General features: G+C 39.9%; 1 protein-coding gene and 1 pseudogene across 1 annotated transcript in view; one reads left to right on the plus strand and one right to left on the minus strand.

Moving 5' to 3' along the window:
- Positions 1 to 11,311: 11,311 nt before the first annotated feature.
- Positions 11,312 to 11,932, minus strand: LOC150013455 (large ribosomal subunit protein eL15 pseudogene; annotated as a pseudogene).
- Positions 11,933 to 18,872: 6,940 nt separating this feature from the next.
- TMEFF1 (transmembrane protein with EGF like and two follistatin like domains 1) overlaps positions 18,873 to 19,986 on the plus strand; it is a 121,864-nt gene continuing 120,750 nt past the window's right edge. The window contains exon 1 of the mRNA XM_090274498.1: positions 18,873 to 18,930. The gene's annotated coding sequence lies outside the window, so the exon portion shown is untranslated. The remainder of the gene's footprint in view (positions 18,931 to 19,986) is intronic.

Genomic DNA, 19,986 nt, shown 5'->3' on the forward strand with positions numbered 1-19,986 from the left:
GTAGCTGTCTGTAGTGCATGCGCTACAGAGTAAGTTGAGCTCACTCTGCCCTTTAATGGGTCTTCGGTAACTGGACAATAAAGTCCAATGTACATAGCATGTCAACAATACCTTACTTACCACTGTCTCTACTACCAACTTGAACAAAATGTCATAATCATGCAATCATGCCCCATCAACACTTTGCTCTGGCTACTCCCAGTCTTTCTGAACTTTAAAAAATCCCTCAATCAAATGAGGCTATCTTTCTCCTCTTGGTACTCATATATGCTATTTGCTATATCTTAGATGGTATTAACTTAACACAATCAACTGAAAAATTATTAGAACTAATAAGAAAGATTAGAGACAAGATTTAATACAGGAATTGCATATGGAAATCAAGAGTTTCCTGAATATCAGAAAAAACTAATAAGAAAATGTTATATAAGAGGAAATTTCTATTTACAATATCGACAAAACAAAAGTTAGGAAAACATTTAATAGAAGAGCAAGACTGATTTATAAAAACTATAAAACTTGGTCAAAGGATATAAGAGTTTGTTCTTCTAAGTAAATGGAAAGAAAGACATACTATGTGACCTGGTTGGGAAGACCCAAACATAGTGATGTTTCTTTTGCCCAAATTAAATCTATAAATTTCAAGGCAACTCTGTATAAAATCTCAATGGGATTTTTAAAAATACAACTTGACAAGATAATTTTAAAGTTCCTGTGATTCCCAGTAGCATTGTTTGTTATAACAAAGGACTGAGAACTACTTATATGTGCTTTGGTAAGGAACAATAGAATGCTAGGTAGTTATTAGAAAGAATGAGACAGATCTATAAATATTGACATTGAAAGCTCTACAAGATCTATTGTTTAGTGAAAAAACAAAGTACTGAACAGGGTTCACAATATGCTAACAGGGCCAAAAAGGAAGGTATGGAGGGATGGGTAGATAGACAGACAGACACACACACACACACAAACACACACACACACGTACATATATACCTAGAATGTTTCTGGAATGACACAGAAGAATTTAATAAAGGTGTTTCACTCTGGGAAGGGAACCTTGGGAACTGAGGGTCAGAGATGGGAGGAAAACCTACTTGTCATATGTACTTTTGTCATCATATGCATGCATTAATTAAAAAGAAAAACATCTGCTCTCACTGAGTAGCTCAGTTGGTTAGAGCGTTGTCCCAATACACCAAGGTTGCAGGTTTGATCCCTGGTGAGGATGCATGCGAAAAGCAAGCAATGAATTATAAATAAGTAGAACAACAAATTGATGTTTCTCTCTGTCTCTCTTTCTCCCTTCCTCTCACTCTCTCAAAAACCAATTTTAAAAAATCTCCTTATCAAAAAAGTTCAGCTGGAAGTATATACATAAGAATAGTCAAAAATACAGGGGTAGGCAAAAGTAGGCATACAGTTCATATGGAAAAAGACATGCAAGTTATGATTATTACAATAGTTTTGTTAACTCAAAAGAATGTCACTCACATCTGTAAACCTATGTTTGCTCACTTCCCTATATTCTGACAAAGACAATGTGGGGGACTTACTCCGCCTAATTTAAAAATATACCATGAAGCTATAGTAATTAAAACTCTGTGATAGTAAACCTAGAATAGATAAGTACCTCCATGAAACTAAAGAGACCCACTTACATTGTTAGTACAGGTTCACTGGGAACCAAGATGGGTTAAGATGTCTCCCATCTATTGGGATAAATACCTGTGAGGAAAAATGGAGGGCGAATAAAAGCGGCTGGGAGTGCACAGTCAGACCACCATACAGATCCCCCCAGGGAATGAGAGCAGGAAGGTCTTAGCCTGCAGTGTGGTTTGAAGAAAGTTTCAGAGAGTGGGATGGTGGATTACCAGGTCTGGGGGGATGAAGGAAATAGGTACAGGTTGGGAAAAGGGTACAAACTTTCAGTTAAAAGATGAATAGTGTTTGAGGATCTAATGCAGTGATTTTCAACCCTTTTTCACTTCATGGCACATATAAACTGATTACTAAAATTCTGCAGAACACCAAAAAATAAATTTTTTCTTGATCTGACAAAAAAATAGGTATAATTTTGATTCATTTACACTGAATGGCTATTGTTGTGTTGGTTGTTGTCATGTTTTTATATGACAATCTAAAGGAAAAGAGGTCAGTGCCCCTGACTAAATAGTCAGGTATTGTATGTTTTAAAAATTCTTGTAGTACACTGCTTAAATATTGCTGATTTAATGTATAACACAGTGTCTATAATTGATAATACTGTATTATATACCTGACATTTTTACCAGAAAATAAGGTAAATATGTGAGGTGATGAATATGTTAATTAATTCACTAGTGGGAATCCTTTCACAATGCATACATATTATCAAATCATCATGTTGTGCCCTCTAAATGTATTACAATTTTATTTGTCAATTATACTTCAATAAAGCTGAAAAAAGAAAGTTTCAACAAGGCCAAAAGGGAGTCTTCCAGATAGTCACTTGTCAGAATTCTTGTCTCTCAGAAATGGACCTACATTAGTGTCTTTGTTGCACTCAGTCACTAACTGGGAGCAACCCATGGGAACTGAGGCCTGGAGCAAAAATGATAATGAAGCCCTGGCTGCTGTGGCTCAGCGTCGGCCTGCGAGCCAAGTGTCGCTGGTTCCATTCGATTCCCAGTCAGGGCACATAATTAGGTTGCACGTCAGGTCGCCAATTTGGGGCGTGAGTGAGAGGCAACCACACAGTAAAAAAAAAAAAAAAAATGATAATGGATTTCAGAGTGTAAGAGCTGGAGTTACTAGTAATTACTCTCCTGCAGTAGGGGACCTGAGATCTCTACATATGGTGTACAGGTGCGCACACAACCTACTGATATATACATATATAAAAGTTTAGTTGTGATGAATGTGACCTTTCAGGTCAATGAAGGAAAAGATGATTCAATAAGTGATGTTGGGATGATTGGCTATGAATTTAAAGATTAAAATTTTATTTATATCCCAACCTAACATTTAAATGTTAAAAAAAAAAACACCTTAGAAAGAAAATATAAAACAACATCCCTTGGGCATGTAGAGGTTTTTATAAGAAAATCATTAAAGCTGAAGTTCACAAGGAAAAGATTGACCATTAGATTTTATAAAAATTTCAAGCTTTGATATGGTAAAAGGTATCATAATGGATAAAAGACAATCACCAGATTATTTAAACATGCATACACACACATGCACACACACACACACACAAACTAACCATAATATGGTCCTGAAAAAGAAGTTTAAATGATCCTTAATCCATAAAATGTTGTCATTCTTACTAGTAATTAGAAAAGTGCCATTTTAAAAAATATGACTTTTTAATCAACAGCATCCAGTTTTTTTATTTAAGTATATTTTATTGATTATGTTGTTACAGTAGTTCCAATTTTTTCCCCTTTGCTCCCCACTGCCCAGTACCCCCCTTCCCTCCAGGAATCCCATCCCCCATAGTTCATGTCCATGGGTCGTGCATATAAGTTCTTTGGCTTCACCCTTTCCTATATTATTCTTAACTTCCCCCTGTCTATTTTGTACCAACCAATTATGCTTCTTAGTCCCTGAACCATTTCCCAACTTTTCCCCCTCCCCCCTCCCAGCTGATAACCCTCCAAATGACCCCCATACCTATGATTCTGTTCCTATTATGGTTTGCTTAGTTGGATTTTGTTTTTATTTTTTAGATTCAGTTGTTGATAGTTGTGAGTTTGTTGTCATTTTAGTGTTCATAGTTTTGATCTTCTTTTTCTTAAGTAAGTCCCTTTGACATTTCATATAATAATGGCTTGGTGATGATGAACTCCTTTAGCTTCACCTTGTCTGGGCAGCACTTCATCTGCCCTTCCATTCCAAATGATAGCTTTGCTGGATAGAGTAATCCTGGTTGTAGGCTGCTTTTCATCACATCGAATACTGCTTGCCAGTCCCTTCCTGCCTACAAAGTGTCCTCTGAGAAATCAGCTGATAGTCCTATAGGCACCCTCCTGTAGGCAACTCTCTGCCTCTCTCTTGCTGCCACCAGGACTCTCTCTTTATCTTTCACCTTTGGCATCTCAGTCATGATGCATCCTGGTGTGGTCTCCTCTGGGTCCAGCTCGCCTGGGACCCTCCGTGCTTCCCAGACCTGTATGTCCATCTCCTTTGCAAAATTTGGGAAGTTTTCCACATTTTTTTCAATTCTTGCTTCCTCATTCTGCACTAGTTGACTGTTCTTTTCTCCCTTATGTTCCAAATCATTGATTCGAATCCCGGTTTCCTCCCTTCACCAATGGTTTTGTGTGGATTTTCCTTCGTTTCACTTAGCACAGCCTTCACTTCTTCTCTTATGTGTTTGCCGTACTCAAGCATATCTGTCAAGCCTATGAGCATCTTTATCACCAGTGTTTTGAATTCTTCATCTGTTAAGTTGTCTATCTCCTCATCTGTGAGGTTGGCTATCTCCTTGTCGCTTAGTTCTCCCACTGGAACCTTGATTCATTTCCACTTTTGGGCCATACTTCTGTCTCTTCATTCTGACAGGTTCCTGTGTTTGTTTGCCTCCGAGTCTCAGGTAGAGCTGTTGCACTTGTTACATTGGAAAGGGTGGAACCTTAGGGATTCGTCAGTACAGGGCGACCCATTTCACCATGTTGTGGCACTGTACATGGGGGAGGGGTCCGAGAGGGAACAATGTCACCTGCCCAGCATTCGCCCCTTTTCCAGGCACCTCTCCTACTTCCACACCAGACTGGCGCCCCTCTAGCTGCTGTCCTGGCAGTCGTTCCCAGAGTGGGCGGGTCTGCGGACGTTCTAGGACCGTGGGGGCCCTTTAAACAAGCGGACTCTGCTGAGATCGGCAGTTTCTTCCTCCACCCCAGCCTCCACTGGTCTGCACAGTCAGAAGCAATGAGGCTTGATTTTCCCCGGTGCTGGGACTGTGAGCTGCAAGGTCCAATGAGGAGCTGGGAACACTCCCCAGGTGTCCCTCCTGATTTTTTAAAATGTGTGACTGCACTTTCTGCCAGCCTGCCACTGCCGCCACTGCTGCCAGCACCATACCTCGTCTTCTCCACCCCGGCTCCGCCCCTCCTACCTGTCTGGATGAGTATTTCTTCTTTATATCTTTGTTTGCTGGACTTCCACGTAGTTTGATTTTCTGTAACTTCTGGTTGCTTCTAGTTTTGAGGTAGTTCTATTCCTTCTTAGTTGTGGTAGGAGACGCAGCATGTCTGTGTAGGTCTCCATCTTGGCCAGAAGTCAGCATCCAGTTTTGATGAGAAGTGGAGAAGAAAACACTCAGATACTTTGTTAAAGGAAGTATAAGATATTGCAGTTTTTGAGAGAGGAAAACTGAACAGAAATAATCAAAAATTTTGGTGCCCATGTGCCTTAACTCAAGATTCCAAATCTAGAAATCTGTTCATCAAAAATATTCACACATATGCACAAAGATATTTGAACAAGGATGTTTAGTGTGGGCAGTGCATATGAAGCAAACACGGGAAGTAATGCAAATGATTATTATTAGAAGAATATTAAAGCAACACAAGAGGATGTTAGTGATTCTGGTTATTCCATATACAGTAAATGGTTGTACTTGCGTACTACAATATTGCATTTTATAAAATATCATGAATCCATTAAAAAGCAAGGAACACTATATAGCTTTATAGATACTAACATGGAAAGCTCTCCAAGGTATATTATTAAGTGAAAATTCAAAGTGTGGGACAATGTTATGATTCTTTCTGTGTTAACTTTTAAAACAAAAGAAAAATCTATAGTATACATAATATATGTTCATAAATATAATTTTTTTTCTGAAAGAATAACATGCTATCGTGTTGTTCTTTTCTGAATTGTTTCCATTTTCTAGCCATGAATATTTGTTACTTTTATTATTTGAAAAATATCAATGGATGGGCAGTGGGATTATGTGCTCCTCTTTCTTTTTCTCTGAATTTGGAAAAAATTAACAAATATTTAAAAAAAAATAACATTTAAAAGAAGGAAAACTTTGTCATAAATATTAAACTTAATCTGGTAGTTATTTGTAAAGATCTGTATAATTTATTTTTTACATGAAAAGAGAACATTGTACAACAAATATATTGTAAGATCTCCTTTATTAATTTAAAAAAAAGCAAAAATACACATACTCGACTATGTTTTTGTATAAAGGTATAAAGATAGATATACATGTCTATTCATATACCAAGCTATTAATAGGGATAATTTGTGGAGAGGAAAGTGATTTTAAGGTGATAGGTGTATTCCAATTGTATACACTTTATCATTCTGTATTGTAGTTTTTAAGTTGTTCTTATATCTTACAGTTTTACAGGTTCATTAGGGCCTTCTCTCTGAGGACTTAAGACTTTTATTCAGGTCTAGAAAATTATTAGCTGCTGTCTGGTCAGTCACACTTCACCAATGTTCCCTACATTCTTTCTCTTCTGGGTCTCCCATATATCTAGATCTGGATATATTTTTAAATAGCTTTATTGAGATATAGTTCACATAACATACATGATCATTCACCTACTATTAAATATATGTCAGAATATATGTCAAACTTTCCTCCTTTTTTTTTTTTTAGCTGCTTTATCATCCTTTTAAAACAATCTTTTTGTCTCTGTGTGTGCTCTGGAGAATTGAACAGTACTATTTCTCAAGTATTTTTTCTTCTTTTTTTAAGTGTTCATTTTTTATTTTATCTTGTTTATTGAGGTTTTAATTTCATTATGGTTTTTGTTTCCAGTAGTAATGTTCTACTGTTCTGTGCTCTTTTATGATATTCTTTCTTCACTCTTTTGAGAATCTTAAACATTTTTTTTTACTCTATCATCTATTTCCTCAGAGTGCATCTTCATCTGCATTTTGAGCTTCAATTCGCAGGCTCCTCTTCTAGCATGTTCCTTGCGCCTGTTTTCCCTCGTTGGATCCCACCCTTCCACACTTGGTCATTTTGTAGTGTCCTCTCCATGACTGACCCAGGTACCCTGTCAACAGACAGCCCCCAGTCCTGGGTTTATCCCACTTCTGATCCTGCCTCAGAAACAGCAGCCAGTCCCGAACTGATTTCTACTTCCATTTTTCCATCACTGGAACGTTCAGTGGGAACCACAACTTTACCAAAATTCTGCCTTCCTCCCTCTTGTTGAATGACATTCCAGGTTCCTCTGGGTGTTCTATGTCTTGCTGCAACAATCAATCATCTGAACATAGTCTTTAGTTAATTAGGCTTTAACAACATAGTCCAGGCTTCGGTAGCACAGTCTTGGGCTTTTTTGGATGATGGGCTCCCTGAGGCAGAGCCCGCCACTTTCTTATATCTCTTGTGTATCTTAGGCCTAATGGCTTTCAGACCACAGAGATAATCATCAGGATGACAAGGAGAATTAATAGTCTTATCTTTTATAGGCCCATCCCTGGTTATTAGTCCATTTCATGCTTTCTTCTTCAACTTATTATTATGGGAAAATCTATTTCACTCTCACTAAGATGTAAACTCCAAGAAGGTAGGACTGAAGTCTCAATCATCTTTATATGTAACGTATTACACAAGCCTTTGCTCAAAGGACATAGTCATCCATCATATTTTTATGGAGGTGGGCATTACTCTTTGCCAGGAGCTGTGCTAGAGCTAATAATTTAATTATGGGCAAGACCCAGTCACTGCTCTCAAAGAGCTTGCAGTCTAATGGAGATTACTGACAACCAAACTGGAAAGTACAAAACACTTGTAAGAGCTGATGGGTTTAGTGCAGAAGGCGGTGGAGGAAATCAAAGGCTGTGGGAGTTTTCGGGATGGAGAACATGTGGAGATTCAGGGAGAGTGGCTTGCTCAGAGAGCATGGGAGCTTATCACCTCTGTCCCCACACCTTGCCTTGTGCATCTCATCCATCTGACTGCTCCTGAGCCATATCCTTTTACAGTAAACCGATGATCTAATGTTGAGGCAGAAAACTATAATAAGCAAAAAGAAAGAAATATCAGGTATTAATCAGTGAATGAATGAAATTAAACCAAGTTTAAAACATATATCAGGACAAAGAAAATAGGTTAATCAATAAAAGAGAAAATTATCTTAAGAAAACAGACAAATTAATGTAAGTTAAGAATAAAAGAAATTCAAAATAAAGCTCTCTCTCAAAAAATAAATAAATAAACAAGATTTGTAGACTCAAAGGACATTGTTTAGAAGTTGTCCTGACTGTCATTTCCCTGGGTATTTACATATTTGGTCCCTGATATACACCATCTCATTCTGTAATTCCCCTTCCCCTCCTCTCAAACTCATCCTGACCCCCACTCAAGTGTTTGCTGTTTTTGTATTCATCGAAGTGCATTGCAATGTTTGTCCCTTCTACACCTAGTGATGGGGAGACATATGGAATGTAAGTCTCTCGCCTGGTGAGAGTCTGAATTTTGTAGATACTAATACATACTCTTGAATAATGAAGTAAAAGGAAATATTTGGAACTGATGCTTTATGCCATTCCTTCAACACAGAAACTGGTCCTCACCATTCCACAAGCCTAAAGCCACTCTGCAGTCCCAGCCAGACTCTGCCCACTTCCTGGTGCTGCCTCCATGCCCCAGGGTGCTCCTTCTAATGGCAGGGGGCATGGAAGCACGTTTAAACTGGATTGTGGTGATGGTGGGACAGCAGTATAAAGCTACCAAAACTCAAGGAACTTACAATAAATGGATTGCATGGTGTGTAAATTACATGTCAATAAAGCTGTTAGAAGATCAAAAAAAGAGAGAATTATTATGAAGAGCTCTGGGATCCAATCTATAGTGTCTGGCATAAAAACACTTATTTTTTTTTAATAATGAAATTACATTCTGTATGGTTTCTTTTTTCAAAATTGCTATTTTCATTTAATATGTACTAGAAGAGATCTTGCTGCATAACACATATAGTTCATCAATTTTAAAGATACTATTTTTCACATTTTAATGTGAACACCTCTTAAAACAGAATTTACACATGCATCAGAACTTGAGAATGGGTGTCAGGAGCCTGGTGGAAAGTCCCAGAAATTATAATAGGGGGTCACTTTTTAAAGAAATGCTGTGTCACTACATTTTGAAAGGCACACAAGACAAGTAGATGAGGAAAAACACATCACTGATGACTCTGGATCAAAACTGATACAGAAGAGTCAGACTCTTAATATGAAGTTGTTTTAAGAATTATTTAACCTCTTTATTTCCTTTATATTCTATTTTTTATGAGTGCATGAAAGTACGATGTGATTTAAAAATCTAGGGTCAAATAAGTCTAAAAGATCTCTTGCACTAAATATAAAATATAAACTCTATGTAATAAGAAAGCATTGTATCATGGTTTGATTGTCAGCCTTATTATTATTTTTTAATCAATACACAAAATAACAATGGTTCTTACAATTAAATATCATGTTAGGTTCAATGTGGTACATTATTACATAATATGTTAACTTTATAGCTTTTTAGTGTTTATCAATATTAATGCTCTAATAAACTCCTCATACTTGCCTTTTGATGCACATGAATAAGTATTACTCTAGAATAGACACCCAGGAGTGGAATTTCTAGATTGAAAGGATTACACATTTAAAATTCTAACTAATCGATATTGTTTGCTCTCCAAAAGGTTATATCAATTTAAATGGGCACTAACAATGTATCAGAGTATCCATTTTGTCACACTAATGGGTGCACTTTTATTACTGCATTTTTGCTAATCTGATCCTGAGATATGGCATATCATTTTTTTAGTTTGCTTGTCTTTTAATTTTGATTATAGTCTCATACAGAAGAAAATTTTGACAGAGTTATTTGTCATTCTTTTGTATTTGTATAAGGCAGTCATCAAGATTATAAACAAATTTCTTATATTTGCTTTTATTATTTATATAATTCCTTATTGTTAAGTCCAATGACCCATCTGGAATTTACTTTCTAGTATATGGTAAGAATTTTATTTCTTTTCAAAGATATAGCTATTTTAATACCATTTATGGACTTGTATGTTCTTTCCCCTGTGCTTAATATTCCTATTTACATTTGAACTCTATTGTGTTCCTTTGTTAAAATGATCTGTTTCTCCATAGTAATGTACATGATATTACATATCTTTATGGAATGTTTTGGTATTTGATAGAGCAAACCCCATCAATTCATTCTTTGCAAAAGTCTCCAGACCATTCTTGAGGAATTTTCATTTCAGACAAATATTAGAATCATCTAGTCAAATTCCACATTGGGATAAAAAGTGGAAGAATGGTGACAATGGACATTTATTTGTGTGATTTCTAAAGGGGAGTACAGGACATGTTAATGGGCTTCAAGGGTTGATCACTTTAATCCTTTATGAAGTTTAGTTTTACCCTGAAACTTTTGGATTTCCTTTCACTGTATTCTATTGTCAATACTCATTTCACCTGACTAGTTCCATTTCCAGAATCAAAATATAACTGAGACAAAGACAGAGAAGAAAAATTGTATGTGATTACTATGATAAAGATAGAAATAGACTTAATTACTTAATGAAAAAAACTTGTAATAGGATTAACTAATAGGATTACCTAAGTGGTAGGTAGTGTGACAAGAGGTATTTCTCCAGAGGGAAGGAAGGCTATTTTGGAGGAAGTCTTTAGAGAGAAAAGGTGAGCTGGAAGCACTAATTAGCTGTATAGGACATCAGGGAAGTCACTTAATCTCTCTGGGGATGACTCCACTTTAGAGAATTTCTTGTATGTTAAATAATAATGTTATCTAAACAAAGAGGGTCTGCCCACTTGACACGGGGCAGAACCAAACAATGAACACTGAGTTTTGCAGTGGGGAAATTAAGGCACTTTATTGACAGGGTGTCAAGCCAGGAGAAAAGTGAGCTAGTGCTCAGAATCTGAACTCCCCAATGGTTTTTAATCCAGGGTTTTTAAAGACAAAGATTGAGGGGGTTAGGGTTTAGGCGTTATAGGAGAAGCTGATAGTTAGTTCTTTCTTTCCCTCTTGCACAGAATTTATTTTACACCTATTACACTAAACAGCATTTTAAATATTGACATGGATACTCCCTAGTAAGATAAAGCAAAGACAAAATCATTTACCTTATGAGAAACCAGATACATCATCACTTACAGTCTTCAAACATTATTGCACTTTAACTTTCGTAATTTGACAATACATACATGAAACAATCAGGAGACAACTAGTTTTAACAAATTAAAGAACACTTTAAAGCAGACATGACTGTTCTGATTAGTTTACTAGGTAAGAATGTTACAAACATTACTTATATTACCGGTAATGATGGAGCTGGAGAGTATTGCATCTTCTCCAAGCTGCAGGGCAAGAGCCACCAGTAGCGTGGTGGAGCAGTGGTCCTTTCCAAGACCACCACTCTTGTGGCCTGTAGATGTCATCATTCATATCTCCCTGTGTTTGTGGACTGCTTTGGTGATCCATTGGGTGTCAGGGTTCCTTCTGATAGCCTTATGGAATGGATCAATGAGTATAACCTCAAAAGAATCTGTACATGGAATCTTCACTAACCCCATAAGAATTCAGGACTCTCAGAGCCCCATTTGGGTGTCCAGTTCTCTCCTCAGCAATAGACTGAAAGCTTCGGGCAAACTTTGCCTTGTTAATACCATGACGGACAGGCTTGCTTTACGTTACACTCCTTGGAATGGGGTGTTTGTGGCCACCACGGAGCTCTTGAATCCCATACATGACATAACCTTGCTTGGCCTGGTATCCCAGCCTGTGTGCTTTATCTGGCCAGGTGGAGTGGCAGGTCCTGTGCAGCACACAGAGTTGGCAGTACTGCCAGCAACACACACTGAGAAGGAAGCGTATTACATCTGACTGCTTCTAACGCCATAGCTCCTGGATGTACTCATACTTGTGAGTGCCCATCTTGGCTTACCTGATGGCTGTGGCCAGATGGAAAAGTGATGGTTAGTTCTTGAGCAAGCTTCAGTTTTCCTTCATCTGATTAAATCAGTTCCTAACATCATCTTGTCTGTTGCCTTCGTCGCTGTGGTTGGGTGATCTAACTGGGTTGAAGACCCAAGGTTCTGCAAAACAATTCAAAATTGTGCTTCAGTGATGTTATCTTTAAAGCAAAAAGCAGAAATTATGCATCTTGTGACCTTTGTTATTGTTTAAACCCTCCTTGTTTTATGCTTAACAAACTATATTTTTCTATTATCTAAGCAAAATATACCCTGAAACATTTTTTTCCCTCTGAAACTCGCTTTATAGACAGGCCTCCAAGATATAACTAACATATTTTCTTGATCTTTGACTATAAAATATGTGACAACCTAAGCAACAAAAACATTTAGTTAAAGCCTATACCTGTCTGTATCTCTAGAGATATAATAGCTAAACATGTTTACTGTTAACTGCCAGGTTAAATAGGATTGAACTGAGTCCTGAGCATCATGCTATTAAAGTACAATATAACAATTCATATTCCCATCATTTACAAAAGGCTAATTTCTATTCTCTGTATTTTGTTTCATAAGGTAGAGAAGTACGTTGTGGGGGAGGAACAAATTTTCCTCTACCCTCAAAGTTCTTCTGGCTGGTCTAATAATTAGCAAGAGAAAATAACCAAATTTAATAGATACATATGTATGGGAACCCCACATACGTGAGGAGTCAGAGACCCCACATGCAGGAGAAGTTTAGAGATAGAAAGGTGAATTAAGGTATACAAGACATCCTGAGCCAGGGATGAGGGATTTTAGCTAGGGGGTTTCAAAGGGTCCTTGCAGGATGATAAGAAGAACTGACCTTTAGTAAGTAGTTTTCCCCGTCCTACACATAAGTCAAAAGAAATGATCTGTGTTAATCCTTATGGACAAGGCCTCTAATTGAGATTCTTCTAGGTAGTGAAAGGGAGAGGCAGAAATTGCTCTCTCTCTTTTTCTTTTTTAATATATCTATTGATTCCAGAGAGAGAGGGGAGGGAGGGAGGGAAGGAGGGAGAGAGAGACAGAAAAGGTGGGGGGGGGGGGGCAGAAGGAAAGAGAGAGAGAGATGGAGAGAAGCATCAATAGGTTTTGTCCACAAGCTCCAAACCCCAACCAGAGAGCAAACTTACAACCTAAGTATGTGCCCTAACTGAGAATAGAACCTGTGAACTTTTGATGCATGGGATAATGCTCCAACCAACTGAGCCAAACCAGCAGGGCCAGAGCTTTCTCTTGAGCCTGTGGCTGAAGTGCTCAAAGTGATCTGCAATCCACTGAGGCATATCTTGAGGTGACTCATGCTGAACCCCCACAAACATTGATTTGTGTACAATAAATTATTATTGACATATTGAATGCCTACTCAGTCACAAGTAATGTCCTAGGCAATATACTTTCTTTGTCTTATTTAACTTATACTTTAATTAATGATGATTTTATAATTTGTATAATTGGATCAAATAAAAATGTTTTAAAATAGCATTATATATGTATATTTTTCCTTATAATAACAATGTAGGATATTGCAGAAAACTAGGAAAACACAGACAATCATAAAGGAAGCATACTTCTGTTACTCCAAGAGCAGCTATTACCATGTTGGAGCATTATTTGTTCAATACTTTATAAACACACACATTTATTTTGTTTTGTTTTATAAAACTGAGGTAAAATTCAATATATCCTTTGTATTCTCTCTTGATTTCTTAAGAACATGATTTTTAAAAATAACCAAATAGCATTCAATTTTATAAATATAAAGAATTAGAAAATCTCTTAGGTTGGCCATTAGGAAAAGTTTTAGTATCACTGATGTGAATTTCAGTTACAGGAAAAATTCCCTGGGGTGATGTTTCAATCAGGGTCCCTGGAGGAAGCAGATGGCACACTTTAAGAGAGCGATTTAAGGATTGTTTAACACAGGATCTGTTTTCAAAGATTCTTCAGTAAGCAGGGTTTAGGGAAACCACAAGTAATATGTGGTATGTGACCCACTGCATTGTTGATGACACCCATTAGTCTGTGACTACATTGCTGATGGCATCTATTAGCCTAAGGGCATGAGAAAGGAGGAGAGATAGTAGCTTAAATCTGGAAACAAAGAAAATTTGGTGGAGACCCCTGTCTGAGAGAAGCTGTAGCAGGCACTTGGTTGAGGGGACAGCCAGCCAAAATAAAACCACCATGTTATCCTGCAGACCTGATGCTGGATATATATCTGAAGGGAAAAAAATCAGTACCTCAAAGAGATACACACATACCCATGTTTGTTGTAGCATTATTCATTATAGCCAAGATAAGAAAGCAACCTAAATGTCTGTTGATGGATGAGTAGATAAAGAAAATGTGCTATACAAGCACACACACACACACACACACATGTGCTATATACATAAAAATATGCTATATATGTGTGTATGTCTGTATATGTATACATACATATGTATATATAAAATAAAATATTTTTCAGCCACAAAAAGAAGGAAATATTTTCTTTTGCAACAAAATGGATGAAATTGGAGGGCATTATGCTAAGTAAGACAAGCCAGACAGAGGAAGATAAATACTGTGTGGTATCACTCATACGTGGAATCTTAAAAATTAAAATAAAATAAAGCTGATTTCATAGAATCAGAATATAGAATGGTGGTTGCCCAGGTCTGGGAGAGTGGGAAATGGGGAGATAGAGGTCAAAGGGTACAAACTTTTGGTCATAAGAAGTTCTGAGGGTCTAATGTACAGCATGGTGACTGTAGTTAGTAATATTGTTTGCATACCTGAAAGTTGCTAAGAGTGCTTCTTAAGCATTCTCACAAACACACACACACACACACATACATACACACACACACAGGGTTAACCTCGTGAGGTGATTGGTGTGTTGATTATCTTGATCTTAGTCATCATTCCACAGTGTTTATATATATCAAATTATCACTTTAAATATATATGCATATATTTGTCAATGATTCCTCAGAAAAGTTGGGACATCTTTTTTCATTTTAAAAAGAAACCCAATATGTAAGAAAAAGAAAACACTAGGCAGAGGGAATAGTATATGCAAAATCCCTGAGGTGGGAGGGAATGTTTAAGGAACCAAAAGGACAGTGGGTCAACTGGAAATACAAAAGGGGTTGGATAGATAGGAAGTTTCTGGCAGGGCCACATTGTAGGTCCCATCAAAGATTTGGATTGATGGGTCATTGGTAGTTATTAAGCATCCAAGCACAGATTAGGTTTATTATTAAGAAAATCACTCTACTCTGGGGAGAACGGATTGGCAGGGAGGGAAAAGTGAAACAGAGGTGGGTATAGCAGTAATCCAGGTGAGAGCTTGGACTAAGGTGGTGGATGGGGATAGTGAGACAAAGAAAAGTGAGAAATTTTGGGGACATAAAACTGACAAGACTTGGTATATATCAAATATTGGGGTGTGGGAGTGGGAGCGGTGTCCAGGAATCTACTAGATTACTTGCTTGTCATGTTACAGTCAAATGAGTACCACAGGGGAAACAAAGGCAGGGCCCTCCCCATTGCAATCTAACAAAGAACTTAATACAGGAGGCTAAACGCAAAGGGAGACATGTCTCACCCATTCACCCAGTAATCCTGAGCCTGGTCCGATAAGGCTGCCAGGCATTCTGAACACCACAAGCAAAACTATGATAGTGCAGGAGCAGGGGAGCCCTTGAAAGTCTGTGTGTATCATCTCCACTAGCTGGGAAAAGGAAAAACTTGAGACTGTGTATTCATCTCAAGGCCTGGAAAGGGCGGAGGACTAAAGTGCCCAAAGCAGGGGGATCCCATAAAACAACTTTGGTTAACTGACTGGCCCTTGTCACATGTGTAAAGTGAACAAATAGTCTGGAACAAGATAAGGATTTGGGCTAACAGACTCCCACATTGTACCTACGTTTGGGTAGTCACGTCTCCCTGGGAAAGCTGGCACCATCTTTACCCATCAATCAAAATGTAACTTCTTCCCCACCATCCCACCAATTATATAAGTCCTCAGAACAAAGGACTCACTCTTCTCTCTTGGTCCTTTTGCCACACAGGAGGCCCCTGGCCTCCCACCTTCTGGCCGCTGTCTCTCTTCTCTGGCCACCTGGGCTTTGGCCACACGGGTGCTGGTCACTCAGCCTTTGACCACCCTTGCTTTTCACTAATAAACTTTGCATGCACGCTAATAGGCTCGCTGATGTGTCATTTTTACTGCATTGGTGAGGTGAACCAGGGTTTCTCTGGTAACAATAAGACTTGTGGGATGAAAAGCTTTTTAGAACTGGGAAATTATAAAGTAGTCAATAAAATAAAAAAGAAGGAGGAGGAGGAGAGGAAGGGGAAAGGCACGGAGAAGTGGAAGAGGAAGAAGAAGAAGGAGAAGGAGAAGAATAAGAAAGCTTGATTTTTTTTTTTTTAATGAGTTAAAGACTATATACAGTACTCCAGAGATAAAGGAAGTTGGTTTCAAAGCTAAACAATGTGAGCAGAAAACTTTCTACAATTTAGGACTTGTTAAACAATTATTAGGGGAAGGTGATAGGCATGGGGAGAAAGAACTGGGAGGGAGGGCAGAGGGTGACATGAAGTAGTCATGGAGAAAAGTAATATGCAAAAATGGTCCAGGTTATGGCAGATTAGAGAAACTATTTAACTTGTGGAAAGTGGAATTGCAGTAAAAATAGTTTGTCACAAAAACACAAGTTAGCAAACAAAACACAATAACTATTTTTCTGTTCATTGTTTATTTTGCTTTCCCCTTGTTAATGGCACAACCTATTCTTTTTACTCTGTAAGTTAAAAAAAAAAAAAAAAAGTAAGCTTTCTGAGGACTGACCCTCACTTTCTCAAGTGTTCTGAATATGTTGAGTATGTCCATATTACTTACTTACCTTGAACCAGTGATTATCCTGGGGATGGGCATGAGGTTTAATTGTCTGCCTTCCACACAGCCACCCCAAGCTATTTGTCCCTGTTGAGTGCCCCCTTTACTCATCTTACATTTTGGTGGAGTGTTCTAACCACACCAGAGTGTAAACTTCTAGAAGGTAGGACTGACCAGACTCTGACATAAATGCAGATGGGGTAAGTGCATGTTCCCTGGAGAATAGAAGGGAATGGAATGGCAAGTCTAGAGACAACTTGAGTGCCATTTCCCTGGTAAGTACAGTCATAACTTAGTCTTCCTCTGCGTTACTTATTCTTGTATATGGATGTTGGGGGGCAGGGGAGGGGGATGGGCTTTCAAGTAACATTCTCACATCTCCCAGTCCACCACTCTCGCTTGTCCTGTTGTATCTATTAAGCGAGGGTCCCCACACATAGTAGTCACTAATACCTATTTCTGGAATAAATGGATGGGTGACAAAACACTTGTGCAGTGGAAATTTCTTGCCGTTCATGTCCTGCAAGAAATCTAGTCCCCATTATTCACCCCACAAGCCCAATAGATGTTAAGTTTTTATTTTTTTCAAATAAAGCTTCAGTAAAATTCATACTCGTTTTTTTCCATAAGTGTAAGTAGCCTTTATCTAGATACACGTACCTAGAATGCAGATTCAAAAATACTACTAGCTACTTGCTTCCCCAAATCCATAAACCTAGTTGAAATTAGAAGAACGGAGGGACATTGGATAAAATACCTGACTGATATTTCTTCAAAATTGTCGAGGTCAGCCCTGACTGGTGTGGTGGTTTATTCCGCATCAGGGCACATGCCTGGGTTGCAGATTCCTCTGCCAGCCTGGCACATGACAGGCAACCACCTGATGTTTTCCTCTCTCTCTAAAATTCAGTAAGCATGTCCTCTGGTAAGGATTTAAAAACTATCAAGGGCACACTGAACTAAAGTGTTCACATAAACCCCCACACCCGTTTCTCTTATTGTTAACCTCCTACATTAGTATGGAACCTTTGTCACAACTAATGAACACACATCCATAAATTACTACGTATTTTAAAAAGATTGATTTATTATTTTACCCAATTTGCTGTTCCTACTGTAGTCAGCACTTTTGTTTCTTTTTTCTTTTCTCCCTTCTTTACTCCCGTCTTCCTGTTTTCCTTCCTTCCTTCCTTCCTTCCTTCCTTCCTTCTTCCCTTCCTTCCTTCCTCCCTCCCTCCCTTTCTCTCTCTCCCTCCCTTTCTCTCCCTCCCTTTTCCTTTCCTTCCTTTTTTCTATATCCAGTTCGGGGCTGGGAAGAGGAACACTGATACATTATTATTAACTAGTGCTCATACGGTATTCAGATTTCCTTAGGTTTGGCAGTCCCTGCCCTAGGGAGCTCACAGTCTAGGGGGTGGCACATCCATCCCGCAAATTACAAAACAAAACTGGGATGAACCCAGCGTAAGAGTTTTGGCTGTTCCAAGTAGCAGGGAGTCCCAGAAGAAAAAGAGCCTATTTCAGACAGGGGCTTGGACTGCGCTAACTCGTGCTCACGGTCGCCAAATCCCTTTTGACAAATGCATTCTTTTGTTGTTCGTGAAAATGAAACAGGTTTTCAGGCCCTTCAGGAGCTTCTCCGAAAGGTGGGAAAGGGAACTCAATCAGCACAAGGATGTCAGCACACAGAAAACGGGTGGGATAGGTGGGGGACACCCCGCGACCCGCCCCGAGCCTCCGGGGAGGCCGGCGACCGCAGCTCGGGGAGGTGGTGACTGCGCCCGGCTGCGCTCCCGCCCTCTTCGGCGCGGACGGACCCGCAGCGGCGGGCGGCCCGCGAGGGGGCGGCGGCTCCTGGGCTTTGTGGCCGCTGCGCGCGCGGTGGGGCCTGGCCGGCCGGGGGCGCGCCGCCATCGCCAGGCGCTCCCGGAGCCGCGGCCCTCCCGGTGGCCCAGCCTGCGAGAGGAGCCAAGGCCGTCCGCGCCCGCGCCCGCGCCTCGCCGGCCCCTCCCCGAGTCCCTGCGACCGCTGTGCCGCCGCTGCAGGTAGGAGGCTCCCCCGCCGGGAGGGCCGCAGCGGGAGGAGGCGCAGGGCGCGGGGCGGGCGTGCGGGAACGGCGGGCAGGCATGGCGGGCTTCCGGGCCGAGCCGCAGCGACCCCTGTCCTGCAGGCCCGGCGGCCGCTTCTGCGCGCTGCCAAGGGACTCGGTGAGTGGGGCGGGCCTGCGGCGTACAAAGCCCCGCCGCGGACCTCGGGGAGGGCCAGTGGGCCCCCTGGGGTAGCGGACTCTGGACCCCTGGGCCCCGGGAGCCGCTTGGGGAGAATCCATGCGATCCTCAGTGCCTCGATTTCACCACCATCCCCGGGTCCCCACTATATACTGGGCACTGTGCTCGCTTTTCCATGCTTGTTTCCTTTAAGATCCCTTGTGTTTCATCTAGGGTGTAATGGGAAGGGTCCCTCATTCGGTGGCCCAGGGCTGAGCATCACAGCGGTGCCCGCCTGACCTTGGGAAAGCTCCCTGACTCCAAGCCCTGGCTCTGCCTTTTGTAAATAGGGGTGCGGTGGCTTGGGAGTGCGTGGTGTAATACCTACCCCCAGGTGTTACTGTGGGAGAGAATGTATGTAAATAATGTGCGTAAATGATAATAACTAAATTTCAGCACCTTCTATGTACCAGGCCCTAGGTACTGGACAGTTGGCGTGAGTTATCTAATTAAATCATCACACTGGCACTATGATGTAACTACTGTAAGTTGCACGAATAATCTTTATTTAGGAGTAGGAAACTGAAGAACTTAGTCTCCCTATTCTGATTCAGAAGGTTGGCTGTTTCTTAGGTGTGGTAACATTTAAGATTACAGAGGTTCCTGTAGTATTGGGAGAGTGGTTATGGGATGTCGGGGTATATTTGTCACAAATAAAAAATCAGAGGTACGTTCATATCAGGGTCAGGAGTGTGTATTTCAGCATGTCTGAGAAGTTGGTTGTGTCACCAAGGGTATTGTTGAGTGGTAATTCAAAAACAGTTCCTGAGTTGGGACTGAGGGCTGCTATGGGAGTTTGGGGCCAGAAAGAGACAAGGGGTAGATTGGGGGGTG

The sequence above is a fragment of the Furipterus horrens genome, unplaced genomic scaffold (genome assembly GCF_987537825.1).
Source record: "Furipterus horrens unplaced genomic scaffold, mFurHor1.1.pri manual_scaffold_4, whole genome shotgun sequence".
Lineage (NCBI taxonomy): Eukaryota > Metazoa > Chordata > Mammalia > Chiroptera > Furipteridae > Furipterus > Furipterus horrens.